Source organism: Entelurus aequoreus, linkage group LG14 (assembly GCF_033978785.1).
Source record: "Entelurus aequoreus isolate RoL-2023_Sb linkage group LG14, RoL_Eaeq_v1.1, whole genome shotgun sequence".
In the NCBI taxonomy this organism is placed as follows: domain Eukaryota; kingdom Metazoa; phylum Chordata; class Actinopteri; order Syngnathiformes; family Syngnathidae; genus Entelurus; species Entelurus aequoreus.
This window is the reverse complement of record NC_084744.1, coordinates 26,112,685-26,129,097: the sequence shown is the minus strand read 5'-3', so window position 1 is coordinate 26,129,097 and position 16,413 is coordinate 26,112,685.

Sequence of the window (16,413 nt, the reverse complement as noted above, 5' to 3'; positions counted from 1 at the left end):
AATGACATGGAGGGCCACTAAAATGGCATGGAGGGCCACATAAAATGACATTGAGCCACATAAAATGACATGGAGGGCCACTTAAAATGACATGGAGGGCCACATAAAATGACATGGAGAGCCACTAGAATGACATGGAGGGCCACATAAAATGACATTGAGCCACATAAAATGACATGGAGGGCCACTAAAAATGACATGGAGGGCCACTAAAAATGACATGGAGGGCCACATAAAATGACATGGAAGGCCACATAAAATGACATGGAGGGCCACATAAAATGACATGGAGGGCTACTAAAAATGACATGGAGGGCCACTAAAAATGATATGGAGGGCCACTAAAAATGACTTGGAGGGCCACATAAAATGACTTGGAGGGCCTAAAAATGACATGGAGGGCCACTAAAAATGACATGGAGGGCCACTAAAAATGACATGGATGGCCACGTAAAATGACATGGAGGGCCACTAAAAATGACATGGAGGGCCACTAAAAATGACATGGAGGGCCACTAAAAATGACATGGAGGGCCACTAAAAATGACATGGAGGGCCACTAAAAATGACATGGAGGGCTACTAAAAATGACATGGAGGGCCACTAAAATGACATTGAGCCACTTAAAATGACATGGAGGGCCACTAAAAATGACATGGAGGGCCACTTAAAATGACATAGAGGGCAACTAAAAATGACAAGGAGGGCCACTAAAAATGATATGGAGGGCCACTAAAAATGACATGGAGGGCCACTAAAAATGACATGGAGGGCCATATAAAATGACATCGAGGGCTACTAAAAATGACATGGAGGGCCACTAAAAATGACAAGGCGACTCGGTAAAGAATCTGGGTATTATCTTCGACCCAACTCTCTCGTTTGAGTCACACATTAAGAGTGTTACTAAAACAGCCTTCTTTCATCTCCGTAATATCGCTAAAATTCGTTCCATTTTGTCCACAAGCGATGCTGAGATCATTATCCATGCGTTCGTTACATCTCGTCTCGATTTCTGTAACGTTTTATTTTCGGGCCTCCCTATGTCTAGCATTAAAAGATTACAGATGGTACAAAATGCGGCTGCTAGACTTTTGACAAAAACAAGAAAGTTTGATCATATTACGCCTATACTGGCTCACCTGCACTGGCTTCCTGTGCACCTAAGATGCGACTTTAAGGTTTTACTACTTACGTATAAAATACTACACGGTCAAGCTCCTGCCTATCTCGCCGATTGTATTGTACCATATGTCCCGGCAAGAAATCTGCGTTCAAAGAACTCCGGCTTATTAGTGATTCCCAGAGCCCAAAAAAAGTCTGCGGGCTATAGAGCGTTTTCTATTCGGGCTCCAATATTATGGAATGCCCTCCCGGTAAAAGTTAGAGATGCTACCTCAGTAGAAGCATTTAAGTCTCATCTTAAAACTCATTTGTATACTCTAGCCTTTAAATAGACTCCCTTTTTAGACCAGTTGATCTGCCGTTTCTTTTCTTTTCTTTTCTACTCTGCTCCGGGGTGGACCGCTAGCCTGTTCATCGGATGAGGACATCTCTACGCTGCTGACCCGTCTCCGCCCGGGATGGTTCCTGCTGGCCCCACCATGGACTGGACTTTCGCTGATGTGTTGGACTTTCACAATATTATGTCAGACCCACTCGACATCCATTGCTTTCGGTCTCCCCTAAAGGGGGGGGTTACCCACATATGCGGTCCTCTCCAAGGTTTCTCATAGTCATTCACATTGACGTCCCACTGGGGTGAGTTTTCCTTGCCCGTATGTGGGCTCTGTACCGAGGATGTCGTTGTGGCTTGTACAGCCCTTTGAGACACTTGTGATTTAGGGCTATATAAATAAACATTGATTGATTGATTGATTGATTGAAAGCTGTAGGTGGGATCGGTGTATTAGCGGCTGGCTGCAGCAATCAAACCAGGAGGACTTTGACTTGGATAGCAGACTTGGATAGCAGACGCTTCCTTTGTCCTTTGTCGCTCCGTCGATCGCTGGAACGCAGGTGAGCACGGGTGTTGATGAGCAGATGAGGGCTGGCGTAGGTGGAGCGCTAATGTTTTTATCATAGCTCTGACGAGGTCCCGTAGCTAAGTTAGCTTCAATGGCATCGTTAGCAACAGCATTGTTAAGCTTCGCCAGGCTGGAAGCATTAACCGTGTAGTTACATGTCCATGGTTTAATAGTATTGTTGGTCTTCTGTCTATCCTTCCAGTCAGGGATTTATTTATTTTGTTTCTATCTGCAGTTAAGCCCGATGCTATCACGTTAGCTCCGTAGCTAAAGAGCTTCGCCGATGTATTGTCGTAGAGATAAAAGTCACTGTGAATGTCCATTTCGCGTTCTCGACTCTCATTTTCAAGAGGATATAGTATCCGAGGTGGTTTAAAATACAAATCCGTGATCTACAATAGAAAAAGGAGGAAGTGTGGAATCCAATGAGCCAGCTTGTACCTAAATTACGGTCAGAGGGAAAAAAGATACGTCCTGCACTGCACTCTAGTCCTTCACTCTCACGTTCCTCATCCAGGAATCTTTCATCCTCACTCAAATTAATGGGGTAATCATCGCTTTCTCGGTCCGAAACCCTCTCGCTGCTGGTGTAAACAATGGGGAAATGTGAGGAGCCTTTCAAACCTGTGATGTCACGCTACTTCCGGTACAGGCAAGGCTTTTTTATCAGCGACCAAAAGTTGCGAACTTTATCGTCGATGTTCTCTACTAAATCCTTTCAGCAAAAATATGGCAATATCGTGAAATGATCAAGTATGACACATAGAATGGATCTGCTATCCCCGTTTAAATATGAAAATCTTATTTCAGTAGGCCTTTAAACGCTGGTTTATTGTGGCTGAAACAGGGCTTAGGCTAAATAATTATTGGTTTAAAGGGTTAAACGACTTAGTGTAGACATGGCCTTAGATGCCTTTTAGTTACGAGTTAGATTGCATAAAAAAATCCATCTGTCGTCATGTCTTTCATAATGATTGTGAGCGATAGGTAAAATTCCAAAACAAGTGCAGTTCCCCTTTAAAGGCCTACTGCAGGGGTCGGCAACCCGCGGCTCCGGAGCCGCATGCGGCTCCTTGACCACTCTGATGCGGCTCAGCTACATACATGCCGACCCCACCCGATTTTCCCAGGAGGTTTATGGATCTCAGTGTCTCTCCTAGATAACTCCCAGGGAAAAAATAATCCTATTTACTCTCTAATTACTAAATAAAGGGCGTGCCCTAATTGCACTGCAGTAATTGTCCTCTATAGCATTTACATACAGCGTGCCAGTCCAGCCACATGTTGCGTTGTGCATGTTGTTATTACTTGCACACACAGGAGACAGCAAAGCATACTTACTCATCAGCCACACAGCTTACACTGACGGTAGCCGTATCAAACAACTTTAACATTGTTACGTTACAAATATGCGCCACACTGTGAACCCACACCAAAAAAGAATGAAAAACACATTTCTGGAGAACATCCCACCGTAACACAACATAAACACAACACAACCATTACCCAGAATCCCATGCAGCCCTAACTCTTCCGGTCTACATTATACACCCCCGCTACCACCAAATCCCCCCACACATCAACAACCCCCCCCCCCTCTCCGTGCGTTGGTTGAGCGGAAGAGTTAGGGCTGCATGGGATTCTGGGTATTGGTACCGTCAGTGTAAGATGTGTGGCTGCTGAGCTAGTACGCCTTGCTGTCACTTACGTGAGCAAGCTGAAACTGCATTCTACATGTGGTCGAGCAGGTACACTTTTAGGGCAGACTGTAGAGGGCGCCAAATGCAGTGTCATCACGCTCTGATATTCGGGAGTCTCCCGGGAAAAATGAGAGGGTTGGCACGTATGACGCTATCAAGTGCCATTCATCCAAAACTCGCAGGCTGCACTAACATCAAATTTCCACATTAAAGTGCGTGCCGGTGCGTGTGTCGGAGACCCCTGGTTAACATAGCACAAAGCATTTAAGCTTTTTATGCGGTGTTTTTCATTTAAAAATTTTTTTTGTGGCTCCCATTACTTTCTTTAATTTGTGAAACTTGCCAAAATGGCTCTTTGAGTGGTAAAGGTTGCCGACCCCTGGCCTACTGAAACCCACTACTACCGACCACGCAGTCTGATAGTTTATATATCAATGATGAAATCTTAACATTGCAACACATGCCAATACGGCCGGGTTAACTTATAAAGTGCAATTTTAAATTTCCCGCTAAACTTCCGGTTGAAAATTCCTTTGGAGGATGATGTATGCGCGTGACGTAGCCAGTTTAACAGAGGTATGGCTTCCCCATTGAAGCAAATACGAAATAGCTCTGTTTTCATCTCATTATTCCACAGTATTCTGGACATCTGTGTTGGTGAATCTGTTGCAATTTGTTCATTGCATTATGGAGAAAGAAGCTGCGCAAGCAAAGAAGAAAGTTGTCGGTGCGAAGCGGAGTATTTTGCGAGGGAAGTCAGCAACACAACACAGTCGGTGTTTCATTGTTTACATTCCCGAAAGATGCAGTCAAGATCGAAGAACTCGGACAACAGAGACTCTTACCAGGAGGACTTTGATTTGGATACACAGACGCAGACGCGATACCGTGAGTATGCAGCTGCACTTCCAAACATTTGATCGCTTGCTATAACTAGCTCGAGCTAGGAGCTAGGAGCTAGCATAACAAACACCTTTGTTATGCGGGATTAATTTGTGGCATATTAAATATAAGCCTGGTTGTGTTGTGGCTAATAGAGTATATATATGTCTTGTGTTTATTTACTGTTGTAGTCATTCCCAGCTGAATATCAGGTCCCACCCGCCTCTCACAGCATCTTCCCTATCTGAATCGCTTCCACTCCCCACTAGTCCTTCACTTGCACTTTCCTCATCCACAAATCTTTCATCCTCGCTCAAATTAATGGGGAAATCGTCGCTTTCTCGGTCCGAATCTCTCTCACTTCTGGCGGCCATCGTTGTAAACAATAGGGAACTTTGCGGATATGTTCACCCGACTACGTCACGACTACGTCACGCTACGTTTATCAGATACCAAAAGTTGCGATCTTTATCGTCGTTGTTCTATACTAAATCCTTTCAGCAAAAATATGGCAATATCGCGAAATGATCAAGTATGACACATAGAATAGATCTGCTATCCCCGTTTAAATAAATAAAAATCATTTCAGTAGGCCTTAAGTTTGACAACTGCGTTATATAGCAAGTGTAGATTATTGTTGCAGCAACCCATTCTACTTTTAAGCCCTCGTAAGGCTCACTGTATGTTTGAACCACGGAAATATTTGCTTTACTCCAGCATTGTATTTGCTCATTCTTCATTCATAGCAGCTGAGCAGGAGTGCAAATATTATTGCAAATACAAACCGGTGCCACTGTTTGAATAAGCAGCAATGCGTGTGTACACGACAGTACACTACACTACGTGAGACATGTTCAAATGTAACTTTTTAAAAAGATTATTAATACAATAACTCATCTGACAATAGTTTAATGGTGAACAATGAGACCGTCACACAATACGCCTATTAGAAGTGATGGACAGTAACAAGCTACATGTGTATGTATATATGTATGTATGCTGGGCCTGTTTTGCTGCCAATGGAACTGCTGCTTTAAATGGGACAATGAAAAAGCTCCAAATTTTTCAGGACAACCAAAAATCATCAGCCCGGAGGTTGGGTCTTGGGTGTTCCAACAGGACAATGACCCCAAACACATGTCAAAAGTGGTAAAGGAATGGCTCAGTCAGGCTAGAATTAAGGTTCTAGAATGGCCTTCCCAAAGTGGGGACAATGCTGAAGAAACAAGTCCATGTCAGACAAATTTAGCTGAACTGCACCAATTTTGTCAAGGAGTGGTCAAAAATTCAACCGGAAGCTTGTGGATGGCTACCAAAAGCGCCTTATTGCAGTGAACCTTGCCAAGGGACATGTAACCAAGTATTAACATTGCTGTATGTATACTTTTGACCCAGCAGATTTAGTCACATTTTCAGTAGACCATACTTGCCAACCTTGAGACCTCCGATTCCGGGAGGTGGGGGGCGGGGGTCGTGGTTAAGAGGGGAGGAGTATATTTACAGCTAGAATCCACCAACTCGAGTATTTCATATATATATATATATATATATATATATATATATATATATATATATATATATATATATATATATATATATATATATATATATATATATTTATTTTTTTATTTTTTTTTTATTATACATATAAATAAAAGAAATACTTGAATTTCAGTGTTCCGGAGGCTATCCAGTAGATGGCAGTATTGTCCTGTTTAAGAGTGTCACAACATTGCTGTTTACGGCGGACGAACTGCTTTACGGTAGACGAAAACGTGACTGCTGTTGTTGTGTGTTGTTACCGCGCTGGGAGGACGTTAATGAAACTGCCTAACAATAAACCCACATAAGAAACCAAGAACTCGCCCTCGATCATTCTACAGTTATAACGTCATTGGGCAGGCACGCTGTTCATATCGTGGGAAAGCGGACGTGAAAACAGACTGTCGCCGCTGTCCCCACTCAGGTCCGCATTGAGCTGGAGGAGGCGTGGCCTCCAGCTCCGGCTGAATTCCGGGAGATTATCGGGAGAAAATTTCTTCCGGGAGCTTATCGGGAGAGGCGCTGAATTCCGGAAGTCTCCCGGTAAAACCGGGAGGGTTGGCAAGTATGCAGTAGACCCACAATAAATTCATAAAAGAACCAAACTTCAGTGTGTGTGTATATATATACATATATATATATATATATATATATATATATATATATATATATATATATATATATATATATACATACATACACATATATATACACATATACTGTATACACACACACATATACAGTATATATATATATATACACACATACATACCAGTGGCGTGCAGTCACTAGAGGCAGGGGAGGCACGGCCTCACCTGCCATCATGGAAAGAAAAAAAAAGTAAAAAGAAAAAATAATTAATTAAATTGTTATATGTATCCAGTGATTATACTAAAGTTATTTTCCATTTAACTTCACCAGTTTTAGATTATTTTTATTTTTATTTTCACATTTGCCGTTCAAATACTGTGAAGAGACGGTGTGGTGATCAGCAGCCAGTTGAGGCACGTCACTGATTTGTGCCTCAACATGGATTGTGCACAATGACTCGGCTAACTGCTGAGCTGCTGTGCAGTGAGACTGTATTGCTATATGAATTATATTATACATTTCCATAGTTTAGTTAGCTGAGGTATATAATGTACAGTGTATTTTGTCAACAACTGTATGTGTGTAACGTATTTCTTGTTCTGAGCGATCATAAATCTGCTGCGAAGACGCACTGTGAGAGGCTCGTCTCATATCCCCGCCTCCTGGTGCCAAGCACCTCCGCCGCAGAATGCACCGCCCAACGGGAGCGCCACACCAACCAAAGCCCACACCCGAACCCTCCACGTGCAAGACCGAATCCACCCAAAAAAAGTCACTTAAGAAGCCAAAAAGTGCAAAAACAACAATGCTCGCGAGTCGCGCTGGAGGAGCCGCGAACGACCGCAGGGACACAACATTAGGTACACCTGCAGACTGGACGGATTTCATATTTCATTCATTCACAACTCTTCCAACACGAATACCACTGTTCCCGCACTTATAAGTAAAGGTAAGACCATAATAATGTTTTTTTTATTAAATGCGCAGCAGCGGCGACGCGCCCGGGAATAATTTTTTGGTGATTTAACCCCCAATTCCAACCTTTGATGCTGAGTGCCAAGCAGGGAAGAATGCTGGTATGAGCTTTTAAACATAACCCGTTAACTGCTGCCAATCACATGGTGAATAAGATACTATTTAGGGTTCATATGTTTCTAAATCTGACTGTGACGATGCAGTGCCTCACCAGACATTAACCTCACCGCACGCCACTGATACATACATACATACACACACCCACACACACACACAGTTATGTTCATAATAGCAGTGTTTAAAAAGGTGAGTAAACCTCTAAATTCTTAAAATAAAATGTATTTTAATGAACACAAAAGCATTGGGGACATTGCACATTTTATTTCAAAGCTGGAAAATTGGAAAAAAGTAATTGACTTTGAGATTTTACAGAAAGTCAAGAAATAAACAACAATAATAGTGTTGACATCTTTCTTTACAAAACTCAAATGTACTGTATGAACTAAGAAAAGCTTGCAGATTCAACTTTCCTGAGAACCATTAACTAATATTTAGTTGCATAACCACCGTTTCTGATAAATGCTTCATATCTGTGGCACATGGAGTCCACCAACTCCTGGCACCGGTCAACAGGTGTAGCAGCCCAAAACAATTGTACTACGTTCCACATGAACAGCATTTTTTATGTCAGCCCACAAGTTTTCAATGGGATTAAGATCCTGGGATTGTGCTGGCCTCTCCATTGCTTGAATCTGTTTGTCTGGAATCATGATTTTGCTCACTTGCTGGTGTGTTTGGGGTCATTGTCTTGTTGAAACACCCAATTCAAGGGCATGTCCTCTTCAGCATACGGCAACATGACTACTTCCAGTACTCTGATGTACTCAAACTGATCCATGGTCCCTGGTACGCGATAAATAGGACCAACACCATAGTACGAGAAACATCCCCATATCATGATGCTTGCACCACCATGATGCACTGTGGACTGGGGCTTGAGTTCAGTGTTTGTAGGACGCCTGACAAACTGTCTGTGGCCCAAAAAGAACAATCTTACTCTCATCAGTCCACAAAATATTACACCATCTCTTTTTAGGCCAGTTAATTTTTTTTAACAATGGGACTTTGCAAGGGCTTGTGGTGGTAGCTTGGCTTCACATAGACGTGGTCGGATTGTTACAGTACTCACAGGTCAGATTGTTACAGTACTCACAGGTCGGATTGTTACAGTACTCACAGATCTGATTGTAACAGTACTCACAGGTCGGATTGTTACAGTACTCACAGGTCGGATTGTTACAGTACTCACAGGTCTGATTGTAACAGTACTCACAGGTCGGATTGTTACAGAACTCACAGGTCTGATTGTAACAGTACTCACAGATCGGATTGTTACAGTACTCACAGGTCTGATAGTTACAGTACTCACAGGTCGGATTGTAACAGTACTAACAGGTCGGATTGTTACAGTACTCACAGACAATCTTAGATCTCCTTTGATCCCCCTGGAGCTGATCATTGGCTGAGCCTTTGCCATTTTGGTAATCCTCCCAACCATTTGAATAGTCGTTTTTCTTTTTGCTTCCTCGCCTTTCTGGTTTTGGCTGACATATTAAAGCGTTTGATATAATTTTAGCTGAACAGCCTATCATTTTCTGCACTTCTTTATAGGTTTTCCCCTCTTTTATTAATTTCTTAATCACAGAACGCTCTTCTTCTGAACATTGTCTTCAACGACCCATTTTACTCTGGTTTTTCAAGGACAAATGCACAGCCAGTGTATGCAGCGTCAGTTGCCTTGATCCTTAAATGAGGGCCACCTGTTGGTTTTCTATACTTTTACTAAACCTTCTAGAAACTTACTTGCAGTGTAGAAGTTGAAATTCTAACAAAAACAGTGATTTATCTTGCTGGTGATGTGGCACTGCTATCATTTTGAACACAACTGTGTATATCCATCCATCCATCCATTTTCTACTGCTTGTCCCTTTCGGGGTCGCGCAAAGGCGGGGTACACCCTGGACAAGTCGCCACCTCATCACAGGGCCAACATTCACACTCGCGTTCAAACTGTGTGTATGTGTATATATATATATATATATATATAAAATCAGTGACGTGCAGTCAGGGGAGGCAGGTGAGGCGGAGCCTCACGTGCCATCATGGAAAGAAAAAAAAATGTAAAAAGAAAAAAAATTAAATTGTTATATGTATCCAGTGATTATACTATAAAGTTATTTTCTATTTAACTTCACCAGTTTTAGATTATTTTTATTCAAAATCGCGGAATTTTCACATTTTCCGTTCAAATACTGAGAAGAGACTTGCTGTGATCAGCAGCCAGTTGAGGCACGTCACTCAGTTGTGCCTCACATGGATTGCGCAATGACTCGGCTAACTGCTGGCCTGCTGTGCAGTGAGACCGTATTGCTATATGAATTATATTATACATTTCCATAGTTTAGTTAGCTGAGGTATATAATGTACAGTGTATTTTGTCAACAACTGTATGTGTGTAACGTATTTCTTGTGCTGAGCGATCATAAAACGGCTGCGAAGACGCACTGGCTGAGGCTCGCAGTAATCCCGCCTCCTGGTGGTAGAGAATGCACCCCCGCCGTAGAATGCACCCCCTGACGGGAGTGTTATATCAACTAAAGCCCACACTTAAACTTTCCACGTGCAAGATTGAATCTATTTAAGAAAGTTATTTAATAAGAAGCCAAAAAGTGCAAAAACAATAATGTTCGTGTTGGAGGAGTTGTGAATGACTGATGGGCCACAACATTAGGTACACCTGCAGACTGCAGCACGGACTTCATATTTCAGTCATTCACAACTCCTCCATACACGAACATTATTGTTTTTGCACTTTTTGGCTTCTTATTAAATAACTTTTTTAAATAGATTCAATCTTGCATGTGGAACGTTTAAGTGTGGGCTTTAGTTGATATAACACTCCCGTCAGGGGGTGCATTCTACAGCGGGGGTGCATTAATCCAGCACAACAGCGGCGCATGGACTTCATTTATAAGTAAAGGTAAGACCATAATAAAGTTTTTTTTTATTAAATGTGCTTTTTTGTGTGCTACAGTTTGTATGTGTAAAGTTAAAGTACCAATGATTGTCACACTCACACACTAGGTGTAATGAAAGTTGTCCTCTGCATTAGACCCATCCCCTTGTTCACCCCCTGGGAGGTGAGGGGGGCAGTGGGTAGCAGCGGCACCGCGCCCGGGAATAATTTTTGGTGATTTAACCCCCAATTCCAACCCTTGATGCTGAGTGCCAAGCAGGAAAGAATGCTGGTATGAGCTTTGAAACACAACCCGTTAACTGCTGCCAATCAAATGGTGAATAAGATACTCTTTAGGGTTCACATGTTTGTAAATCTGACTGTGATGAAGTCAGTGCCTCACCAGCCATGAACCTCACCGCACGTCACCGATATATATATATATATATATATATATATATATATATATATATATATATATATATATATATATATATATATATATATATTTTTTTTAGGTAAACTTAGTCATTTAAAAAGTAGCTCGCCGGCTAAAAGAGTGTGGGCACCCCTGCCTTGAAGGTAGAAAAGTGCTACACAAGTATAATCCATTTACCATTTTTTGCAGCAGATTCTCAAAAACACAAGAGTGCTGTCATAGAGATGAGCTTTGACTAACCTTTTCGCAGAAGGTCTTTAAAAACAGTAGGGTCCTGTAACTCAGTGTTTTTCAACCTTTTCTGAGCCAAGGCACATTTTTTGCTTCGACAAAAATGCGGAGGCACACCACCAGCAGAAATCTTCAAAAAATGAAACTCAGTTGACAGTAAAAAGTTGTCGCAACTGTTGGATATGAATTCAAACCGTAACCAAGCTCTTGTCTCAAAGTAGGTGTACTGTCACCACCTGTCACATCACGCCCTGACTTATTTTGAGTTGTTTGCTGTTTTCCTGTGTGTAGTGTCTTGCGCTCCTATTTTGGTGGCTTTTTCTTTTTTTTGGTATTTTCCTGTAGCAGTTTCATGTCTTCCTTTGAGCGATATTTCCCGCATCTACTTTGTTTTAGAAATCAAGAATATTTCAGTTGTTTTTATCCTTCTTTGTGGGGACATTGATTGTCATGTCATGTCCGGATGTACATTGTGGACGCCGTTTTTGCTCCACAGTAAGTCTTTGCTGTCGTCCAGCATTCCGTTTTGGTTTACTTTGTAACCAGTTCAGTTGTAGTTTCGTTCTGCGTAGCCTTCCCTAAGCTTCAATGCCTTTTCTTAGGGGCACTCACCTTTTGTTTATTTTTGGTTTAAGCATTAGACACCTTTTTACCTGCACTCTGCCTCCCGCTGTTGCCGACATCTACAAAGCAATTAGCTACCGGCTGCCACCTACTGATATGGAAGAGTATTACACGGTTACTTTGCACCGACACTCAACAACACATCATTTGCAGACTATAATTACTGGTTTGCAAAAAAATATTTTTAACCCAAATAGGTGAAATTAGATAATCCCCACGGCTTGAAAAACACTGCTGTAACTGACAGAATAAGTAGACCAAAATAAAATGTCTACTAGAGCAGGGGTTTTTAACCTTTTTGACCTTAGGGCACATTTGCAAAAGGTGCCTGGGGCCTAATCAAATATTAACACAGAATTTGTAATCTTGCTCTTATTTTGAATCACATTCCATTATTATATCTAGCCTACTTACAATTCACAACATTGGCAAAGCATGTGAACCCATGTGTTAATCACAGATTACATAAATCCTAAACAAATATACTGCTTAAGAGGGGATCATAAATAAGACAAAATATAACTTTACAATTGTTCCACTAAAATAAAAATGGATATGTTTAATACATTTAAAGTGCAAATATAAATAGTTTCACCACTTTAGTCAAGTTTGCGCTTAGGCAACCTCTGATTTAGCTCATTACTGCTACAAGTGGTGAAAAAGTGTATTACAACTAGAGTACAGCCCACAGCTGAGAAACATATTTCCTAAAAATAACTTAATATAAACTCTAGGCCATGGGTGTCAAACTGGTAAAATCACGGCACGATAACTTAAAAATAAAGACAACTTCAGAGTGTTTTCCTGGTTTAAAATTACAAGCACATTCAGAAAATGTACAAATCATGTTGTTGGGAGTTTTTAACATTTACGTGCCACGGTTAAGAGTATTCTATCTTTATTTGTCGATATTTATATTTTATGAATAAATGATGTGATAATGTTCACCAGTCAACTCATTGGTGTTAATTTTGAATCCATCTAGATTAAAAAATTATATCAACAATATGTTAATGTAGTTTGATCATTTTCCTCAACTGATGTACTAACATCATGTGGTTTATTTTGTATATATGTAGCATCATCTACAAAAGATAGAGAATTGCTATTGCGACTTTTAGAACAGCTCACCAGTGCCTCCATGGAAATGCCCCCCTCTACCTCAAAGATCTACTCACCCCAAAACTCACCTTCGCTCCAGACATGCTAACCTCCTCCAACCTCCGAGGACAAAGCTACGAACAATGGGAGATTGGGCTTTCTGCTCCGCTGCTCCCAGTCTGTGGAATGCTCTCCCTGACCACCTGAGGGCACCACAGACTGTGGATGCTTTTAAAAAAGGCGTAAAGACCCTTCTTTTAGAGATATGCATACTAGTTTTAGCTATTTGGCTGTTCTGGTTTTTAATTTTTTTAATACACTGTAGCACTTTGAGGTTGTTTACTCAATGTAAAGTGATTTTTACAAATAAAATCTATTAGCTGTCTCATTAAAAAATTTCAGGTACATTTTTATACTTTGCAAACCTGTTTGCAGGCCTGATCCGGCCCTCGGGCCGTACACTTGACACCCCTGCTCTAGGCCCAACAAAAGGCTCCTGGCCTATGGTTTAAAAACGTTGTACTAGAGCAGTGGTTCTCAAATGGGGGTACGCGTACCCCTGGGGGTACTTGAAGGTATGCCAAGGGGTACGTGAGATTTTTTTAAAATATTCTAAAAATTGCAACAATTTAAAAATCCTTTATAAATATAAATAAAAACCTTTTTTTCCAAATAGTTCAAGAAAGACCACTACAAATGAGCAATATTTTGCAGTGTTATACAATTTAATAAATCAGAAACTGATGACAGTGCTGTATTTTACTTCATCTCTTTTTTTCCCAACCAAAAATGCTTTGCTCTGATTAAGGGGTACTTGAATTAAAAACATTTTCACAGGGGGTACATCACTGAAAAAAGGTTGAGAACCACTGTACTAGAGGATGCTGGGTTACCTGGAATATACAAAATATCATTAATAGTGAAAGATTTCTGGAAATGTGGCCACCAAAACAATTGAGTTGAATATCCTGATGTTGAATAAACATAGCTGAAAGAGAGCAGTTTATGCTAATAGCAAATTGACACTACAGTTCAAGTTCAATTAAATTGGTAACAAAGCTGTACTAAGCTTTTAAACCATCCACCCAGTCATAGTTTAAACACAGGGGAAAAAACTGAGGAAATGATGCAACTTCCTGTATTGATCATGACTTCAGGATAACGCCACCAGTTTAGAGGACGTATGTGTGAAGAGTACGGACCTACCGGTATATTTAAAACCCAGGTACACGACTTCAGTGTTAATTCTAAGAATGACATCCAATGTAATAATACCAAGTACAATAGTGTATCTAGTCGATACTATGATTACATCGATATTTATAGTCACTAAATCTTTATTCCTTTTTTTATTCATGGTTTTAAACTCAGGAAATTCGTCCCTGAACACATGAAGACTTTGAATATGACCAATGTATGACTATTACTACTTGGTATCGGATCGACACCTATATGTGTGGTATCATCCAAAAATAATGTAAAGTATTCAAAGAGAATAATAAGTGATCACATTTGAACAGAAGTGTATATAGAACATCCATCCATCCATTGTCTACCGCTTATTCCCTTCGTTGTTGCGGGGGGCGCTGGAGCCTATCAGCTACAATCTGGCGGAAGGCGAGGTACACCCTGGACAAGTCGCCACCTCATCGCAGGGCCAACACCACAAACATTCACACTAGGGCCAATTTAGTGTTGCCAAACATGTTGATGGAAAATAACCAGATATTAACAGTAAATGTACAAGTGGATTAATTCATTTTTACAGCTTGTCCCTCATAATTTTGACAAAATAGAATGATAAATGACACAATAGGTTACTGTATACGTCGGCAGACTAATTTTGAGCCTTTGTTTGATTACTTACTACTAAAAGACAAGTTGTCTTGTATGTTCACTATTTTATTTAAGGACAACATTGTTCTTTGATTGCAATAAGAAACATGTTTAATGTATCCCAAGATTTTTTTCTTAAAATAAAGCCAAAAATGCCTGCCATTTTTTGTGGTCCCCTTTATTTAGAAAAGTATCAAAATACATTTCCTACGGTACACAAATCGACAAATATCTGTGGAATGCCCCCATATTGAAAGTACTTACCACCATCTTAACACTAGAAGTCCCAGCATTTTTCTGTCTACCTAGAAGACCCAGAGAGGGGTCATTTGGCCCGACGCTTTTCCCGAATACACTAATCACTCATTTTGTTATGGTAATGAGGCTGTTAGGGGCAGTTTGTCTAGGTAGACAGAAAAATTATACATGTGGGAAATGCCGAAAGGAGCAATGGCAGTGCCAGGATTGTGAGTGACTGCTCAAATGTATGTCAGTCACGTTTACATGGACATGGTTTTTCATTCTTTGTAAATATGCTTTTTTCTTTGTAAATTTTTTTTTTTAAACTATTTTTGGCACACAAAAATAACAATTGCTTCTGCAACAACCCTCCACACCAAAACTGGGAAAACAGTTGCTTTTTCATTCTTTGTAAATATGTTTTGTTTTGTATTTTTTTTAACAATAAATGTCAGAGTGTTGATCCCTTCATTCTGTTGATCCTTGCAAAAACACACACAACCTACCTCAGAACTAAAGCTTGAGCTGTAAGGTCCCCTCCCCCACACAGGCTCAAGTGGCCCCCTGCCGTGTGCCACTAACAGCCACATTTTCATAACAAAAGGAGTGTCCACAGGGGGGACTAGGGGTCAAATGACCCTCTTGTGTGTTTTCTAGGTAAAAATGTCAATTGACCCTTCTCTGGGACTTCGCGTGTTAAAGGCCTTAAAGGCTTACTGAAATGATTTCTTTTTTAAAATTTAAACAGGGATAGCAGATCCATTCTGTGTGTCATACTTGATCATTTCGCGATATTGCCATATTTTTGCTGAAAGGATTTAGTAGAGAACATCGCCGATAAAGTTCGCAACTTTTGGTCGCTGATAAAAACAGCCTTGCCTGTAACGGAAGTAGCGTGACGTCACAGGTTGAAAGGCTCCTCACATTTCCCCATTGTTTACACCAGCGGCGAGAGCGATTCGGACTGAGAAAGCGACGATTACCCCATTAATTTGAGCGAGGATGAAAAATTTGTGGATGAAGAACATGAGTGAAGGACTAGAGTGTAGTTCAGGACGTATCTTTTTTCGCTCTGACTGTAATTTAGGTACAAGGGCTCATTGGATTCCATACTTTCTCCTTTTTCTATTGTGGATCACAGACTTGTATTTTAAACCACCTCGGATACTATATCCTCTTGAAAATGAGTCGAGAACGCAAAATGGACAT